Below are 21,390 nucleotides of genomic sequence, written 5' to 3' on the forward strand. Positions count from 1 at the left end.
AGTCATTCACAAACAAGGATGAGGCGAGGGTCACCACTTTGTCAACAAATGCGTGAGCAAATTGTTGAACAGTTTAAGAAAAACCTTTCTCAACCAGCTATTGCAAGGAATTTAGGGATTTCACCATCTACGATCTGTAATATCATCAAAGGGTTCAGAGAATCTGGAGAAATCACTGCACGTAAGCAGCTAAGCCCGTGACCTTCGATCCCATCAGGCTGTACTGCATCAACAAGCGACATCAGTGTGTAAAGGATGTCACCACATGGGCTCAGGAACACTTCAGAAACCCACTGTCAGTAACTACAGTTGGTCGCTACATCTGTAAGTGCAAGTTAAAACTCTCCTATGCAAGGTGAAAACTGTTTATCAACAACACCCAGAAACGCCGTCGGCTTCGCTGGGCCTGAGCTCATCTAAGATGGACTGATACAAAGTAGAAAAGTGTTCTGTGGTCTGATGAGTCCACATTTCAAATTGTTTTTGGAAACTGTGGACGTCGTATCCTCCAGACCAAAGAGGAAAAGAACCATCCGGATTGTTATAGGCACAAAGTTGAAAAGCCAGCATCTGTGATGGTATTAGTGCCCAAGACATGGGTAACTTACACATCTGTGAAGGCGCCATTATTGCTGAAAGGTACATACAGGTTTTGGAGCAACATATGTTGCCATCCAAGCAACGTTACCATGGACGCCCCTGCTTATTTCAGCAAGACAATGCCAAGCAACGTGTTACATCAACGTGGCTTCATAGGAAAAGAGTGCGGGTACTAGACTGGCCTGCCTGTAGTCCAGACCTGTCTCCCATTGAAAATGTGTGGCGCATTATGAAGCCTAAAATACCACAACGAAGACCCCGGACTGTTGAACAACTTAAGCTGTACATCAAGCAAGAATGGGAAAGAATTCCACCTGAGAAGCTTAAAAAATGTGTCTCCTCAGTTCCCAAACGTTTACCGAGTGTTGTTAAAAGGAAAGGCCATGTAACACAGTGGTGAACATGCCCTTTGGCACGTGTTGCAGCCATGAAATTCTAAGTTAATGATTATTTGCAAAAAAAAAAAAAAAAGTTTATGGGTTTGAACATCAAATATCTTGTCTTTGTAGTGCATTCAATTGAATATGGGTTGAAAAGGATTTGCAAATCATTGTATTCCGTTTATATTTACATCTAATATCCATCCATCCATCCATTTTCTACCGCTTAATCCCTTCGGGGTCGCTGGAGGCTATCTCAGCTACACAATTTCCCAACTCATATGGAAACGGGGTTTGTATTTCTTACATTCTTGAGACCTCTGAAAAATGCCTACCTCTTTAGGACCACCCCTTCTAGATATATAAAGATTTTTATTTACAACATTAATCATATATACATACTATGCAAATATAAAAAGGTAAGCTTTTAGTAAATTTACAATTTTTTTGATTTTTTTGTTTGTAATTGGTTTTTAATCTTCATTATTTACTTCAAGTTATTACAGTATGTCTCTATATACATTTTCTTTAATTTGTTTTACATAAATTTTGGCCAAACGGGGCGCATTTTAATTTCTCACACACACATGTAAATTACATATGTTTGCAATAGGGGGAGCACTTCAAATTTTTACACACACTTGTTATTTCATATGTTGACCAGAGGGGGAGCACTTTTAAAAATGACACACAGTCAATTTGAAAAATCCCTCCTTTTTGGGTCCACCCTAATTTTGATAGATTTCACCACCACGGGTGCAAATGAGATCTCTATTTTTTGTCATTTGTAATGTGCTTTATGTACGGGTTTTTTCGAGAATGAATAGGGAAGTCCTACTTTAACTGCCGTCTTGTTTTATCATATATTGCTGCCTTTGCACCTGTCAATGTTTACGTTTGCATGCACATTAAATCAACAACAAAAAATCCTGACTTTGGAGCAATGTTCACGGACTCTAGTATTTGGCTCTCTATTAGATGCAATGGTTTTTCGTATTGGGACCTTGATTTCGGTCCTAACTTGTTCACCGGTCCTCATCCTTGTCGATGTCTCAAGAAGGGTAGAAATACAGGAACACAAACACACACACACACACACACACACACACACACACACCAACACACGTTATTATAGGTGCAGTGAAGAATGAGGTCTTTCCTGGCACGGGGGCCCTGTGACCCTGCAAGCTGAGGAGCGAGTGATAAGGTTGTCGTTCCGGAGCATAACCGTCCTCCCACCTCCTAATCTGCCCAGGCGGCATGAATGTAGTAGGAGGAGGAGGACGCACAATCAGCTCACATTCTGTAGGAGGAGGAGGACGCACAGTCAGCTCACATTCTGGTGTGTGTGTGGTGTTTTCGGGGGGGAAGCCCCTCGGAAAATGAACCTCCGGCGACACTTTTTGTTATGTTATGTTATGTTATTTTCATTTATTACAGGTCAGAAGCTATTTGACCTTTTTGATAGCCCATTACAGGGGTCCTCTCACTCCTATCACAGAATATAGGAGTAAAGATCGACCGATATGTTTTTTTTTCAGGGCCGATACCGATTATTAATAGTCAAGGAGGCCAATAAATGATATTTGGAGCCGATACTTATTTGCAGTAAAACGTATTTAAAAATGTATATTATATGTCATTAACGAGCTGGACCAGGCTTTTTAATAATTATTGTGTGAATGCTCCAAACATTCACACATATGGTTTTCTACACCAAAATTATTGTAGTTATTAAACTTCTTCTTCTCCAAATTTTTGGTACCCTTACCTTTCCACATTTTTCACCCGATTCAAACCGTTCCAACTTCAAACTGTTCAGCCTATTCGGGAATCGCAGGATTTCCCTTGACAAATTAAAAAAATTCCCAGAATTCCAGGTTTTCCAGGACATTTTTCCCGTTCAAAATGAATTGGCCAATTTTCAAACTTCCACCATTTCCACATATTTCAACCGATTCAAACCATTCTACCTTCAACACATTCTACCATCCTGGAAATGCAAACTACCTTTTTTTTAAGTAAAAAAAAATTCCAGGATTTTCCAGGATTCCTGGTTTTCCAAAACTATTTTTTCTGGCGACTACTCCTTCCACATTTTTCAACGCATTTCAACCGTTTTACCGTCAAAACATGTCTCTTAATCAGGAAAAAAAGGAAGTTATTTTTTTGAACTGGAAAAATTCCAGATTTTCCTGAAATTCCGTAATACCATTTCTCGATTCAACATGTTACTACTTCAACATTTCTCCACCGGTTTGAAAAATGCCAACACCAACCATTTCAACTCATTCAGACCATTCAAATGGTTTACCATTTTCAAAAAAATTCCCGCTTTTCCCGAAATTCCAAATTTTTTGGGAAATTCCCATTGAAATCAATGGGACAGTCTTCAAAGTTCCACAACTTCCACATTTTTCATCTGATTCAAACCGTTCCAACTTCAAACTCTTCAACCTATTCGGGAATTGCGGGCTTTTCATCGAAAAATTCCCCAAATTCCCAGTTTTCCGGGACATTGTTCCCATTCATAATGAATTGGCCATTTTCAAACTTCCACCATTTCCACATTTTTTAACCGATTCAAACCATTCCACCTTCAACATATTCCACTCATCCTGGAAATGCACACAATCATTTTCCCAAGTTCCAAAACAAATTCCCTATTTTCACCGTCTTTTCTGTCAAATACTCCTTCCACATTTCCCAACCGTTCCACTGTCAAAACATTACTTTTAATCAAGACAAAAAAAAACAAAGGTTTTTTTTATCTGGAAAAATTCCTGGTTTTCCGTAAGTTACAGGAATTTTGTAATACCATTTCTCCATTAAACATGTTACTACTTCAACATTTCTCAACCGTTTTAAAAAATTCCAACACCAACCACCAACTCACTCAGACCATTCAAGTTTTTCAGCATTTTCAAAAAAAATTCCCTCTTTTCCCAGAATTCCTAAATTTTCGTGAAATTCCCATTGAAAAGAGCGGGACATTTTTCAAAGTTCCACAACTCCCACATTTTTCATTCGATTCAAACCGTTCCAACTTCAAACTGTTCAGCCTATTCGAAAATTACAAACTTTCCATCGAAAAATTCACCAAATTCCCAGATTTCCCACAATTCCCAGTTTTCTGGGCCATTTTTCCCATTCATAATGAATTGGTCATTTTTCAAACTTCCACCATTTACACATTTTTCCTTCAACATATTTCACTCATCCTGGAGATGCAAACTATCATTTTCCAGAGTTCCAAAAAAATTCCAGGAATTCCCAGAATTCACCGTTTTCCAAACCCTATTTTCAGCCTCTTTTCTGTCAACTACTCTTTCCACATTTTTCAACCGTTCCAGCGTCAAAACATTCCTCTTAAACAGGACAAAAAAACAAAGTTGTTTTTGAACTGGAAAGATTCCAGTTTTTTCGGAGGTTCCAGAAATTCTGTAATACCATTTCTCGATTAAAAATGTTACTACTTCAAAATTTCTCAACCGTTTTGAAAAATTCCAACACCAACCATTTTGAACATTCAAGTTGTTTAGTATTTCCAAAGAAATTCCCCCTTTTCCCGGAATTCCTGAATTTTCGTGAAATTCCCATTGAAAAGAGCGGGACATTTTTCACACCCACATTTTTCAACACCCACATTGCAAACTGTTCCAACTTCAAAATATTTAGCCTGTTCAGGAATTGCGTGCTCTCCTTCAACAATTCTAAAAAAAAATCCAGAATTTCCAAGAATTCCCAGTTTTTAAGGACATTTTCCCCATTCAAAATGAAAGTTACATTTTTCCATCCATCCATCCATTTTCTACCGCTTGTCCCTTTCGGGGTCGCTGGAGCCTATCTCAGCTGCATTCGGGCAGAAGGCGGGGTACATCCCTGGACAAGTCGCCACCTCATCACAGAGTTCCATTTTTCAAACTTCCACAATTCCCACATTTTTCAACCGATTCAAACCATTCTACCTTCAACACATTCAATTCATCCTGGAAATTCAAACAACCATTTTTACACGTTCAACAAATTTCCAGGAATTCCTGTTTTTTTTCCTAACCTTATTTCCAACCTTTTTAAGTGCGATGACAACGTTCACATTTTTCAACCCATTTCAACCGTTCCACTGTCAAAACATTCTTCTTAGTCAGGACAAAAAACAAAGTTGGTTTAAGAACTTGAAAAATTCCCCGTTTTCCCGAAATTCCGTAATACCATTTTTAAATTAAAAAACTGTTATACTTCAACATTTCTTGACCAATTTAAACGATTCCAACACCAACCAATTCAGCTCATTCATGCTCCTAATCATTTAAAAAAAATCGAGCTTTTCCTTGAATTCCCAAATTTCCAGGAAGTTCCCATTGACATTTTTCCAAGTTGCACAATTCCCACATTTTTCAACCTATTCAAACTAGAGATGTCTGATAATATCGGCCTGCCGATATTATTATATATATATTATTATATATATTAATATATATATTATTATATATATATTAAAGCATTTATCGGCCGATAAATGCTTTAAAATGTAATATCGGAAATTAGCGGTATCGGTTTCAAAAAGTAAAATGAATGACTTTTTAAAACGCAGCTGTACGGAGCGGTGCATATCCGGTAAAACACGGACGTAGGGCATACTTGCCAACTCTCCCGATTTTCCCGAGAGACTCACGAATTTCAGAGTCCCTCACAAAAATCTCCCGGGGCAACCATTCTCCTGAATTTCTCCCGATTTCCACCCGGACAACAATATTGGGGGCATGCCTTAAAGGCACTGCCTTTAGCGTCCTCTACAATCTGTCGTCACGTCCGCTTTTTCTCCATACAAACAGCGTGCCGTCCCAGTAACATAATATATGCGGCTTTTACACACACATAAGTGAATGCAATGCATACTTGATCAAAAGCCATACAGGTCACACTGAGGGTGGCCGTTTAAACAACTTTAACACTGTTACAAATATGCGCCACACTGTGAACCCACACCAAACAAGAATGACAAACACATTTTGGGCGAACATCCGCACCGTAACACAACATAAACACAACAGAACAAGTACCCACAACCCCTTGCAGCACTAACTCTTCCGGGACGCTACAATATACACCCCCCGCTACCACCAAACACCGCCCCCCCGACCCCAACCCCGCTCCATCTCCCGAATTCGGAGGTCTCAAGGTTGGCAAGTATGCTCTAGTACAGTGGTTCTCAAATGGGGGTACACGTACCCCTGGGGGTCCTTGAAGTTATGCCAAGGGGTACGTGAGATTTTTTTTAAATATTCTAAAAATAGCAACAATTCAAAAACCCTTTATAAATATATTTATTGATTAATACTTCAACAAAATATGAATGTAAGTTCATAAATTGAACATCAAATCAAGTAGGCTATTCCATTCATTACAATGCAACTGCAATATTCAGTGTTGACAGCTAGATTTTTTGTGGACATGTTCCATAAATATTGATGTTAAAGATTTCTTTTTTTGTGAAGAAATGTTTAGAATGAAGTTCATGAATCCAGATGGATTTCTATTACAATCCCCAAAGAGGGCACTTTAAGTTGATGATTACTTCTATGTGTAGCAATCTTTATTTATAATTGAATCACTTGTCTATTTTTCAACAAGTTTTTAGTTATTTTTATATCTTTTTTTCCAAATAGTTAAAGAAAGACCACTACAAATTAGCAATATTTTGCACTGTTATACAATTTAATAAATCAGAAACTGATGACATAGTGCTGAATTTTACTTCTTTATCAATTTTTTTCAACCAAAAATGCTTTGCTCTGATTAGGGGGTACTTGAATTAAAAAAATGTTCAAAGGGGGTACGTCACTGAAAAAAGGTTGAGAACCACTGCTGTAGTATACTCTGGACTGAAGCTGTGTGCCTTCATTGTTTTTGTAGCTGTTGTTTTGAGGCATGTTTAAAAAAATAAAAAAAAAATGCACTTTGTGAAAGTCAAAGTATAGTATTTCCCATAGTTGTAGTGGGTATTAGGATTATCTCAGGGAGAGCATGTCCCAAATTCCAAGCTGTTTTGAGGCATGTTAAAAAAACAAACAAACACTTTGTGAGTTGGACAATATCGGAATATCGGATATCGGCAAAAAAGCCATTATCGGACATCTCTAATTCAAACCATTCCAACAACAACACATTCAAATGAACACTTTCCAAACCAAATTCCGGTTTTCCTGGAAACATTCAAAGCATTCCAACATTCAAACTATTCTTACATTCACACTACATTCTGTCAGCATTTCACTTCAACTTCAGCATTGGAGCATTCACACGCAATTCCTGAAGGAATTGCCTCATCTATTTTTTTAAGGAAACGTCAAACCAGCAGCGACGTAATGTTTAATACGGCGCTAAAGTTGTCAAAAAACATCTTTATTACGTGTGTCTAAGAGGGGCATCGACATTTGCATTTCACAATATGACAAAAAAAAGACAATATAACATACATCCATAAACGTGGACGCATGTGAAAAAGTGCAATATATTTATCTGTACAGTAATCTATATATTTATTTATATATATTTATTTATTTTATATATATATATATATATATATATATATATTTATTTTATATATATATATATATATATATATATATATATATATATATATATATATATATATACATATACATATATTTATTTTTTTTATATATATATATATATATATATATATATATATATATATATATATATATATATATATATATATATATATATATATATATATATATATATATATATATATATATAAAATATATTATTTATATATATTTATTTATGTATATATGCACCTTATTGCTTTTTTATCCTGCACTACCATGAGCTTATGTCACGAAATTTCGTTCTTATCTGTGCTGTAAAGTTCAAATTTGAATGACAATAAAAAGGAAGTCTAAGTCTAAATCTCCTGGAAAAATTGGTGAAAATATACAGTTTCTCTACATCTCAATAACTCGCCATCTACACAATTTCATAGCCGTTTATGGATTGTAAGGTTTCCTGGTGAAATGTTGTGAACATCCATCCATCCATCCATCCATTTACCACCGCTTGTCCATTTCAATAAAAACAACTCTATGCTCCTTCACGTAGATTATAGTTGAGACATTTTTCAAACTGGGTGTTACAGAAGGTATGAGAATGTGTGAGCTGCTGCCTCACCTTCTTTACTTATATAATCATCTCTTATTTGTCGAGATGTTTACACAAAGTTTGGATGTCCATGGACAACAACTGGATTTCTCCCAGCAAAAAAATTAACGTTTTGACAGTTAGGCAAAGGAAAACGTACTGCAAGGTAAAAAAGGGGGCGTGGCCGCGAAGTAGGTTTTTTTCTTCAAAGAATGTGAAAAAAACTTTTCTAATTAAAACAGAAGAGCTGGTGCTTGCTCCGTATTCATTATGTATGTCATGACTTGGTCCATGGGTTTAGTTTTTTTAGAAGGCAACGGAAAGTTGGCTCGGGCGAGATGGGAATGTGAGTACATATTTTATTTAATATATCAAAAAAGAACAAACGAAAAGCGCGCACAATGGTGGAGGTACAAAACTTGGCTAATGAAAACAAAAATTGCACATAGGCAGAAACTGTGAACAATGAAACAAAAACACTAACTGTGGCATTAATAAACAAAAACTTACTTGGCATGGACTATGAAGTGCGCAGAGGTAAACAGAGTGTGACAGGGGTATGAATGCGGATGTCGCCAGAAAGACAAATTGAAAACAATGAACTTAAATACTACAGACATGATTAGTGAAAACAGGCGCGTGACTCAAAACGTGAAACAGGTGCGTGACGTGACAGGTGAAAACTAATGGTTGCTATGGTGACAAAAACAAAAGTGCACAAAAAGTCCAAAAACAAAACCGAACATGACTAAAACAAAACATGATCACACAGACATGACAATTTATCTACTTCACTAATCATTTATTTATTTTTAAACATGATATTGTATCTGTTGATGAAGTTAACTTGTTGTAAAAAATAGAAAATAAAAAGGCAGATACCGATAAAAAAGAAAAGAAAAAAAAAGGCCGATACAGATAAACGTCAAAATGCCAAATATGGGCCCGCCCGTCACTGCTGCTCTATTTGGGACAGTTATTTGGTCTTTCTCAGTGGGTCATCACGGCTCCGGTGCAGCCGACGTCCACAAGAAGAACCATACTGAGACCTAAGCTCCAAAAGTACGCACTTAGGCCTGGGCCGTCAACACGCTTCGCAGGTAAATATCTTCTCCTACAAATTTTTTGATTATTTTCAGCATTTTCTCTGAGCAAATTAGGCACTATTGTAATTATAACACACAACAATAATGCAAGTAACATTTTAAAAGTATATGAACTTGTATTGTTTACCACTGTACTGTAATTGGAAGCAACAATTTTACTTTTATAAACGCTGAACATATTAAAGTACATTTTTTTCCCCAGTTTTTTGTTGGCGTCACGGCATTCTCGTCCGTCCGTCCGTGTTGATGGGCTCGTATTGCCCATCCGGTTTGAAGCCGATATATATTCCCACAGCGGGACATTTTGGATCGGTAATCATGTTTTTTCTTCTTAATTTTTGTGTTTTTGCGAGTCGCGAGTAGGAAGGCGATGTCCGTGGAATCCGGTCCGCGTACCGAGACAAAGATCGCAAATGACTGGCAAGAGGGCTCACTGCGTTCAGTTAACTCTACCGTTAAGTAAAGGGAGCGATTTCACGGAGTGAGGCCTCGTTCTCCCTGTTTGAAGCGAGAGACGAAGAAAACAAACACGCGGACAATTTATCCGTACTGTCGAAATAAGCTACCCGTCAAAATGCGCATCAGAATCAGAAATACTTTATTAATCCCCGAGGGGAAAATTGCAATTTTGCACCATCGCTAAACGTTTTTCTCGAGTTGAAAACCCATCGGAATGAGCGACCTCGTGTAGGTATAAGAGTTGGCTTTGTCACTGGCACTACAAGTAATTTAAAATATATATATTTATTTCAAAGTGTCTTGTCAGTTAGCACATATACATTTACAGTGTGAGCAAGTTCACATTGATGCTAATATTGGTAGCGTACATTTTTGTTGTCATCACCGTTGAAACAAGAATAGCAATTCCAGTGAAAACAAAGGTTGCGTGCGCGCCAACGAACAACAATAAGAGTCGCGCGCTAGCGGTAGTGGGAGCATTGTCAATTATAAACTGATACTTTTTTCCTACGCTTTGAACCCTGCAACTTATAAAATGGTGCGGCTAAGTTATGGATTTTTCTTTTCCGACGACCATAATGCAAATAGTTAAAAAAAACAAAAACAGGAAAAGACATTGAAAAGGTGTGTGCTATGGCGCCATCTTTTGGACGAGTTTGTGCAGGTGGTGCAGCGCCCTTCTTTTTAGACTTAGCTTTCAACCGGAAGTTAAAGTGCTGCTCATTCATCACTCCAAGCAACGTTTGTAATTTTTACAATATAACTAAAACAATTCTTACCTACTAAAACGTCCCATGTGTGATGTCTGTAGGAGTGTTTTCATGCATATTCGTACGCGTTATCAAGCCAGCGTTGTTAAACATTAGCTCATTCACTAACATGTTTACTAACTTACAATGGCATTCTTTTTTTATTGTTTCAGTTTCCCAAATTCTTCAGAAAATTCAGCAAAACGTCAACGTGGAGTTATTGAGTCTGTTTAGCTGATTGGAGAGCTAGCTTCTGCAGCTAGTGGGTCCATGACGATGACTTCTGTTTTGTTTGATCAGCCGTTTTACTGCCATGTAACAAATTATTTGTAAACAATTAAGGTATGGAAATAAACATTTACAGAATATATTTGTGTAAATAACTCATTTCACAACGTATATATCTGTTGCTTATAGTCCGGTGCGGCTAATATATGGAAAATATTTGTTCTTTCTATAAATTTAGCGTGTGCGGCTTATATACCGGTGCGCTCTATCATCCGGAAAATACGGTACATCCTCAAAGTGTGGCTCGGTTAGCACAAATGCATCATATAAACTTAAACTTCACCTGACTTCTTCCACTGTGTTTTACCTGAAAGCCTAAGTCTAGTAAAACTGCCAGGTAAACTTGTTGTAAGCCCCGCCCACAGGCACCCCTCCCTGTCAAAGCACCGCCATTAATTTGAAACCGTAAAAAAATGTGAGAAGGGAAACGTTGAAAATAAAAAAACGATGAAACACACAAAAACAATAACAGCGTACAAAAATATGAAGATAAGCACTGAAAACTAGTCATGATACAAAAAAATAACCGCCAAAAATATTGTAGTTTGTATTTATTTGTTGCCAAAACTTGTTTCGGTGCCAACAAACTTTCTCACCAATGTCAAATTTGTTACAGACAATTAAAGGGGAACATTATCACCAGACCTATGTAAGCGTCAATATATACCTTGATGTTGCAGAAAAAAGACCATATATTTTTTTAACCGATTTCCGAACTCTAAATGGTTGAATTTTGGCGAATTAAACGCCTTTCTATTATTCGCTCTCGGAGCGATGACGTCATTTTCTCACTTTCGTCGGTGTGTTGTCGGAGGGTGTAACAACACGAACAGGGACGGATTCAAGTTGCACCAGTGGCCCAAAGATGCGAAAGTGGCAAGAAATTGGACGAAATTTGTTCAAAATACGAGGGTGTGGGGAAAGCCGACGAAATGGTCAGTCGTTTGTTCCGCACACTTTACCGACGAAAGCTATGCTAAGACAGAGATGGCAAGAATGTGTGGATATCCTGCGACACTCAAAGCAGATGCATTTCCAACGATAAAGTCAAAGAAATCTGCCGCCAGACCCCCATTGAATCTGCCGGAGTGTGTGAGCAATTCAGGGACAAAGGACATCGGTAGCACGGCAAGCAATGGCGGCAGTTTGTTCCCGCAGACAAGCGAGCTAAACCCCCTGGATGTCTTGGCTCACACCGTCCCTTATGCCACCGAAGATGATCAAGAGAAGAATATCGACCCTAGCTTCCCTGGCCTGCTGACATCAACTCCAAAACTGGACAGATCAGCTTTCAGGAAAAGAAAGCGGATGAGGGTATGTCTACAGAATATATTAATTGATGAAAACTTTATTCATTACTCGCGGTTTTACGTAAATTATTATACATAAACTGTGTTTACCAATAATTTAGCTTAAAAACATTTATTTTTTTCAATCATTCGTGTACATTCGGGTAGTCTTGTGTAATGCAGTATTTTGTGTCTATTTAGGTATGGTTAACCTGAGTGCTGAAATCGTGGAAAAATATATGTTCTTAGCGCGCCTGAATTGGGCTGTCTGCACTCTCAAAGTGCATGTTGTTGCCAAATGTATTTCATATGCTGTAAACCTAGTTCATAGTTGTTAGTAATTATCTTATCAGACAGTGTTAAGCCGCTGAAATCCGAGTCTGAATCCGAGCTAATGTCGCTATAGCTTGCTGTTCTATGCGCCATGTTTGTTTGTATTGGCATCACTGTGTGACGTCACAGGAAAATGGACGGGTGTATATAACGATGGTTAAAATCAGGCACTTTGAAGCTTTTTTTAGGGATATTGCGTGATGGGTAACATTTTGAAAAAAACTTCGAAAAATAAAATAAGCCACTGGGAACTGATTTTTAATGGTTTTAACCCTTCTGAAATTGTGATAATGTTCCCCTTTAAGGTATGGAAATAAACATTTACAGAATATTTCTGTGTAAATAACTTACTTTACAACGTATATATCTGCGACTAATACATGGAAACACTTTTTTTTCTCCCTAAAATTTAGCGGCTGCAGCTTATATACCGGTGCGCTCTATAATCCGGAAAACACAGTAAATATGCCTGTCAGAATGTACTACCTCTTTGTCATATAAATAATGTTTATTTGTTATCCAAATCAGCGTTTCAAACCCTGAGGTAGCCTTATTTTGACATGCTAATGTAAATCGATTGACACTGCTATCAAATTGTGCAAAGTTATCCACTTCACTTTCATTTAAGCATCCCAAAATGTTGAAAGAGCCATATTGGACCAAAAATACAAAAAAAAATAAAAAATATGTCTGAGTCGCAAAAAATTAAAAGCCTTATATAAGTGTTATAATGAAGGCAACACATGATGTAAGCGTCTATATTAGCCTACTATCAAGATGACTATGTGTCGCAGGCTGACGCAAATCTTTGTTGACAGAAATGTTGAAATGTAATATTTATTCTACCCATTTTTACAACATTGGAAAACATTAGTCAAACTTCTCAGAGGGTGAGATAACTCCTGGAAATGACTGTCTTAGAATGGCCAAAGGTGTAGACGTGTGTGTTCAAGTTAAAGGAAACTGCAGGTTGTCTTCTTCTAATGGAAGCTGGGTAACGTTTGCTGTGGTCTGGAACAACATGGCAGACTAACAACTATCAGAAATGCAGCCAGTATTACATACACATAATGTGTCTTGAAACATGGACAAATAAACTAAATACACAGAGGACATAAGTAAAGGAAATCAAATGAGCTCAAATTTACCTACAAACGAGGCATGATGATGCAATATGTACATAGCATGTTAGCATCGATTAGTTTGCAGTCATGCAGTGACCAAAATATGCCTGATTAGCACTCCATAACATGTCAGTAACGTCAACAAAGCTGACCTTTGTGCATTCACGCACAGCATAAAACGTTTGGTGGACAAAATGAGACAAAGAAAGAGTGGCATGAAACATGCCTTTCTGTGGCAGCGTCAGAGAAAGTTGTACATGTAAACAAACTACGATGAGTTCAAGGATCGCTAAAATTAGTAGGACAAAACGGTGCTTGCCAAATCCTCTCATCAGGGAAGCATGTTTAATGTAAACAGTGGGGTTTCTAACAATTAGGAAGGTTTGTGTCATGTTTGTTTTCTTACGGAAAATATATTATATATTATCTTAATCTTTTTCCATTTTCACACATCTCTAAAAGAGGTCCAGGGAGCCACTAGGGCGGCGCTAAAGAGCCTGCCTAGGCCTGTTGCCTACAATGCAGAGCAATGCTGAGCCTGCCTGGACGTGCCTCGTCACGCCCTCATAAACTGGATATCCGTGCCCCGCGCTCGCACTCTTAAAGCGCACTTTTACTGTTGCCCCTTCTTTCTCCTCGCTTTGACTCGTCAACAAAAACGGACACATTTGAGATAAACACCTTGAAGCGCCAAGGTGACACGGTGTCAGAGACGTGAAAATATGAAGTGCTATCATTAAGATATCAAGCGGGGACACAAACTATGTAGTTATCACTTTTACTTTGAAATATCATTTGTGCTAACTTACCTGCCCAGGAGTGAGTAGGTGACACCGTTGATGTTGTCAGAGTGCACTTCTTTCGCCGCCTGTCGCCAGCAGCATGCTACGGTGCAATCAGTCCGTCCCAACTCGCGTTGGCAAATTCCTCCATGAAGTCGCTCCTGCGCTGTCTGCCCGCCCCCTCTTTACACTGCATCTTTGTTGCCTCCCCTCCCTCCGCCCGGACTCCCATCCCGCCTGCGCCGTCACTCGTCATGCAAACACAGCCGACCTTTCCTGACATGCTCCCCACTCTTCTTCTCCTTTTTGCTCTTCCGACATCATAAATCTCCAACGGCTCACCAGTTCCTGTTCCACCCTTAAAATCCTTTAATTTTCTCTAAAATCGACTGTGCGCCTTATAACCCGGTGCCCCTAAAGTACGGGATACTTCTGGTTGTGCTTGCCAACCTCGCAGCTATTTTATTTGGTACATGGCGTAATGTTTAGTGTGAGCAGTAGATGGCAGTCACACATAAGAGATATGTGTGGACTGTTCAATAAATGACACTTTTAAAGGCCTACTGAAACCCACTACTACCGACCACGCAGTCTGATAGTTTATATATCAATGATGAAATTTTAACATTGCAACACATGCCAATACGGCCGGGTTAATTTACTAAAGTGCAATTTTAAATTATCCTGCTGAAAATGTCTCGGTATGATGGCGTCAGCGCGTGACGTCGCGGATTGTAGAGGACATTTTGGGACAGCATGGTGGCCAGCTATTAAGTCGTCTGTTTTCATCCACAGTATTCTGGACATCTGTGTTGGTGAATCCTTTGCAATTTGTTCAATGAACAATGGAGACAACAAAGAAGAAAGCTGTAGGTGGGAAGCGGTGTATTGCGGCCGACTTCAGCAACACAAACACGGCCGGTGTTTCATTGTTTACATTACCGAAAGATGACAGTCAAGCTTTACCATTGGCCTGTGGAGAACTGGGACAACAGAGACTCTTACCAGGAGGACTTTGAGTTGGATACGCAGACGCGGTACCGTGAGTACGCATGCAGCTGCGGCTTCCAAACATTTGATCGCTTGCCCGTACGTGCGTGCCGCTATGTGCATGTCACGTACGTAACTTTGGGGACTTTGGGGAAATATATGTGCTGTATGAACTTTGGGGAAGTGAACAGTACTTTGGGCTGTGGGATTGAGTGTGTTGTGCAGGTGTTTGAGTTGTATTGGCGTGTTGTATGGACGTGAGGGGGGAGGTGTTTGTTATGCGGGATTAATTTGTGGCATATTAATTATAAGCCTGGTTGTGTTGTGGCTAATAGAGTATATATGTCTTGTGTTTATTTACTGTTTTAGTCATTCCCAGCTGAATATCAGGTCCCACCCACCTCTCACAGCATTTTCCCTATTTGAATCGCTCCCACTCTATTCCTTCACTCTCACTTTCCTCATCCACAAATCTTTCATCCTCGCTCAAATTAATGGGGAAATCGTCGCTTTCTCGGTCCGAATTGCTCTCGCTGCTGGTGGCCAAGATTGTAAACAATGTGCAGATGTGAGGAGCTCCACAACCTGTGACGTCACGCTACTCGTCTGCTACTTCCGGTACAGGCAAGGCTTTTTTATCAGCGACCAAAAGTTGCGAACTTTATCGTCGATGTTCTCTACTAAATCCTTTCAGCAAAAATATGGCAATATCGCGAAATGAGCAAGTATGACACATAGAATGGACCTGCTATCCCCGTTTAAATAAGAAAATCGCATTTCAGTAGGCCTTTAAGCAACACCAAAACTTTGATGTTCCATTGAGGATATAGAAAATTACACTCGGCGCTCAAAAATCTGTCAAAATGTTTTAGTACAACTTTGGTAAGCTACGAAGCCGCAGCGCTAGATGGATTGTCGCATTATGGCTACCATAGTCAGACGTACTGTGCTTCAACATACGGCTATGTGGAAGACTTGCTCTTCCGGGTTCTTCAGACCACCAATTACGGACATGACCGCCTCGTTCATCTTTCTGTCCGTCTCGCCCTCATTCTCGTTCGTGCTCGGGTTTTCTCTCCACCATCAACAACCCCTCTCCTTCCCGGCTGCTCCTCTTTAACAGAGCGACCGGTGATTAGATAAGCCAGCCCAGGTGTGCCATCTACGCACCGGTCGCTAATCTGGAAATCGGTCCTGGCACACCCCGCTTCGCTGCAGGTCCGCAGGCCACGCCCCCCCCCCCCCCACAGGGTATTATTAGGGTGTGTGTATAAGGACTCCAAAATGGCACCTATTAGTTGGGCATATTTTCCAACTTCTCTTATCTTTTGGTACCTGCTGATGTGTATTTGGGATCTGCGTAAGTCTGGAAGATATTTGTGCGCCCGCCATTGTTGTCCGCGTCGTAGTCATTAAGCTCCTCCTTTTTCTCCATCCTCCTGTTATGGGGCATTCATCCTCCCCTGTTGCCATTTCTAATACAAAGTAGTGTTCAGTTGTAGCTTATATCTGTCAGTAGACTCACTACAGAAGTGCTAAACCATGGGTGTCAAACGCTGGCCCGCGGGCCAAATTTATCAAATTAACACTAAAGCTGGCCCGCCGATTATATATTGCGGCGGAGCCGCGGTAACACCGCATTCACCGCTAATTCTAATACTTTCCAACCCTCCCGGGAGTCTTCCAAACTTCAGCGCCCCTCCCGAAAATCGTCACGTCTGCTTTTCAGCCAGTCCAACGAGTGCTGGCCCAGTCACATAATATGTGCTGCTTCAGCACGCACACACAATTGAATGCAACGCATACTTCATTAACAGCGATACAGGTTACACTGAGGGTAGCCGAATAAAAAACTTTAACACTGTTAGAAATATACGCCACACTGTGAATCCACACCAAACAAGAATGACAAACAAATTTCGGGAGAACATCCGCACCATAACACAACATAAACACAACAGAACAAATACCCAGAACCCTTTGCAGCACTAACTCTTCCGGGACGCTACAAGGTGTGTGTGTGTGGGGGGTGTATTTTGTAGCGTCCTGTCGTACAGAAGCCGCACATATCTTGTGACTGGGTCTGAATGATGTTAGAATGGATGATAAGCGGACGTGACGATAGCTCGTAGAGTACGTTAAAGGCAGTGCATTTAAGGCACGCCCCCAAGACTGTGGTCCGGGTGGACTACGAGATATAATGACTGATGAACACCTTCGTTCGATAATAAAGGTTGCCTCAGCTCAAAGGCTGAGCCCCGACATTAATGAACTAGCATCCAAGAAAAGATGCCAGGTATCTGGCTTGGGCACATCAGATTAGATCAGTGTGTTGCAAACTGAGCAGTTTAAAGTCCTGAATGGTTGTTTTATTCATTGTTATTTTATTTTCAAATTTATTAGCCTGCGGAAAAAGTTAATGTTGATATTTACCTCAGAAGGCTGCAAATAGAAAAGAGGCATTACATTTTTATTTAAATTGTATTTGATATGCCATTGATATTTTTTAATTATTATTATTATTATTTGAAACTGGATTTTGCATGTCACTATAAAGTTATATAAGCCTTGCTTGTTCAATATTCAATGCAAAAATTGTTTGGGTCCCTATTAAAAGGTTCATTTGTTCAACCTTGGCCTGCGGCTTTGTTCACTTTTAAATTTTGGCCCACTCTGTATTTGAGTTTCACACCCCTGTGCTAAACACTACCCGTACAACAAAAGATGACGGGGAGAAGACGCTGTCGAAGTGGAGGCACGTAAATAAGACCGCCCGCAAAGACGTTTACAGTATTGTACCGTAAAAACAAGACCTGGAGATTTAATGGTAAAAAAAAAAAAGGCTGCTCAGTCGCCAGAATTTTACTGTAAAAATAAAGGAAGTACCGTTATTAGAATTAACATTGATGCACTGTAAAAAGCAATAATTGTAGATTTTATGTTTAGAAAAATTGGCAGCTCAGTTGCCAGAATTTTACTGTAAAAAATAAAAGTTGTACCATTTTTCCATGGAAAATGGAAGTAGATTTTACAGTACAAAAAACAGCAGCTTAGTTGCCATAATTCACAATAAGAGTTTTGCTATTTTTAAATTAATCTTCAAACACTGTAACGACAATAATCATAGATTTTACAGTGAAAAAAAAGCAGCATGCCGCAATAAATTTACTGTAAAACAAGGCAGCTGATTTTACAGTAAAAAAACTGTCAGCTCAGTCGCCATAATTGAACCGTAAAAATAACAGTTTTGCCGTTTTTAATTGATCTTAAAACACTGTAAAAGCAATACTGCGTATCCTGAGGAGAATGTCAGAAAGGGGCTTGAAGATGGTCTGTCAAACATAATCTATGCAACATTTTGACCAAAGAACCACCATTACATGTTATGTAGACCACAAGGAAGTGTTTTACATGTAGAAAAAACCCAAAACCAGTGAAGTTGGTACGTTGTGTAATTCGTAAATAAAAACAGAATACAATGATTTGCAAATCCTTTTCAACTTATATTCAATTGAATAGACTGCAAAGACAAGATATTTAATGTTCAAACTGAGAAACTTGATTTTTTAAAAAAAATAATCATTGACTTAGAATTTAATGGCAGCAACACGTTGCAAAAAAGTTGGCACAGGGGCATTTTTAGCACTGTGTTACATGGCCTTTCCTTTTAACAACACTCAGTAAACGTTTGGGAACTGAAGAGACCAATTTTTGAAGCTTTTCAGGTGGAATTCTTTCCCATTCTTGCTTGATGTACAGCTTAAGTTGTTCAACAGTCCGGGGTCTCAATTGTGGTATTTTAGGCTTCATATTGCGCAACACATTTTCAATAGGATACAGGTCTGGACTACAGGCAGGCCAGTCTATTACCTGCACTCTTTTACTATAAAGCCACGCTGTTGTAACACATAGCTTGGCATTGTCTTGCTGAAATAAGCAGGTGCGTCCGTGATAACGTTGCTTGGATGGCAACATATGTTGCTCCAAAACCTGAATGTACCTTTCAGCATTAATGGCGCCTTCACAGATGTGTAAGTTACCCATGCCTTGGGCACTAATACACCCCCATACCATCACAGATGCTGGCTTTTCAACTTTGCGCCTAGAACAATCCGGATGGTTCTTTTCCTCTTTGTTCCGGAGGACACAACGTCCACAGTTTCCAAAAACAATTTGAAATGTGGACTCGTCAGACCACAGAACACTTTTCCACTTTGCATCAGTCCATCTTAGAAGAGCTCGGGCCCATCGAAGCCGGTGGCGTTTCTGGGTGTTGTTGATGAATGGCTTTCGCTTTGCATAACAGAGTTTTAACATGCACTTACAGATGTAGCGACAAACTGTAGTTACTGACAGTGGTTTTCTGAAGTGTTCCTGAGCCCATGTGATGATATCCTTTACACACTGATGTCGGTTTTGGATGCAGTACCGCCTGAGGGATCGAAGGTGTTGTTCTTAATGTTGTTCCTATATGGTTCGACAATTTGCTAACGCATTAGTTCACAAAGTGGTGACCCTCGCCCCATCCTTGTATACCCAATCATGGCACCCACCTGTTCCCAATTAGCCTGTTCACCAGTGGGACTTTCCAAATAAGTGTTTGATGAGCATTCCTCAACATTCTGCCAGCTTTTTTGAAACACATTGCAGGCATCAAATTCCAAATGAGCTAATATTTGCAAAAAAAATTAAGTTAACCAGTTCGAACATTAAATATCTTGTCTTTGCAGTCTATTCAATTGAATATAGGATGAAAAGGATATGCAAATCATTGTATTCTGTTTTTATTTACCATTTACACAACGTGCCAACTGCACTGGTTTTGGGTTTTGTACTACGAGGGAATAATGAACAACAAATCAACGATTGAAGGGATGTGCTTGCAATCCTACAGTACGCCGTTTGTGGACAAGGAGACAAGACAGCCATTGAATCACATTCAATGTCTTCATTTAATAGCGCAAAGACAATCCAGTGAAATGATTCAAAAGGGATGCCATCAACACTGGCAAACTGCCGCTGCTAAGCTAACAAACACGGCTGAGCTAAAACGCTGCCCCGTCTGTCGTCACGAGTCACTTGGCAACAGGCACCACCTTTTAAGGGTAAACATACACACTCACACACTCTGCTTTCATGAAACGTCTCTCAACTGCATGTGCCAGTTATTTCAAGCTTTTGTCTGTTTTTGAGTAATGCATTGATGACTTTCCATGGTATGTAATTTAATTTAATTTTCTTAACCCACCTGGTTGAGTTTTTCCTTGCCCTGGTGGGATCTGAACCGAGGATGTCGTTGTGGCTTGTGCAGCCCTTTGAGACACTTGTGATTTAGGGCTATATAAATAAACATTGATTGAAATAAACATTGAATTTGTTAAATAGTAATTCCCTAATTTGTGTTTCAAACAGGATTTCAACAAAAATTGGAAAACAAATATGATGTTTTACTGGTTTTACACCACACAGACTAAAACATAGACACTAGATGGCAGTAAAAGCACATACTCAGAGGATGTCTAATTACTGTACTCTGTTAATTGCTTATAACAAATAAAAGTAATACTAATAAATACATCTAAAGATAGAAACAAACATTACCAAAGGCTTCTTTTTTGTATGTTGTCAACTCTGACACTCACATTCTTTGTGTATATTTGGTGTTTGAAAAACATTTGTCTATCTAAAACATTTGTTTAAAAAAATTATACTACCGGTACTCTTTTTTACATGAACATTTACAGTTGTTGTTTATATGGTGTCTTACTGTAAATGGAAAAGCAAGACCACTGTTTTTTTATATACAGTAAAATCTACAGTTGTTGTTTTTACGGTGTATTACTGTAAACAAAAAAACGCTACCACTGTTTTGACCATAACAAATACGGTTATTGTTTTTTAAGTTTGTTTTTTTAAACATTAAATCGAAAAAAATGGCTGAGCTACTGTTTTGTTGTTGTTGTTTTTTTAATGTGTAAGACATTGTCTTTTTTTTTGTGTACAACTTGCCTTGAAATCATGAGTATTTATTTTTATCATAATGAGAAAATATGTTTGGAATGTGTAAAAATTAGGCGTGTCAAATTTTTTTTGGATTTTTTTTATTAACCACGATTCTTATTT

The 21,390-nt window shown here is 38.9% G+C and overlaps 1 protein-coding gene across 2 annotated transcripts in view; it reads right to left on the bottom strand.

The window, feature by feature from the left end:
- lzts1 (leucine zipper, putative tumor suppressor 1) overlaps positions 1-21,390 on the bottom strand; it is a 144,067-nt gene that overhangs the window by 69,047 nt on the left and 53,630 nt on the right. The window contains exon 1 of one of the 2 annotated variants that reach the window (XM_061980549.2): positions 14,305-14,466. The exons of the other annotated variant lie outside the window; for it this stretch is intronic. The gene's annotated coding sequence lies outside the window, so the exon portion shown is untranslated. Of the gene's footprint in view, positions 1-14,304; positions 14,467-21,390 lie in introns of those variants that run through there. 2 annotated transcript variants of the gene reach the window in all.

Source organism: Nerophis lumbriciformis, linkage group LG20, assembly GCF_033978685.3.
Source record: "Nerophis lumbriciformis linkage group LG20, RoL_Nlum_v2.1, whole genome shotgun sequence".
NCBI lineage: Eukaryota > Metazoa > Chordata > Actinopteri > Syngnathiformes > Syngnathidae > Nerophis > Nerophis lumbriciformis.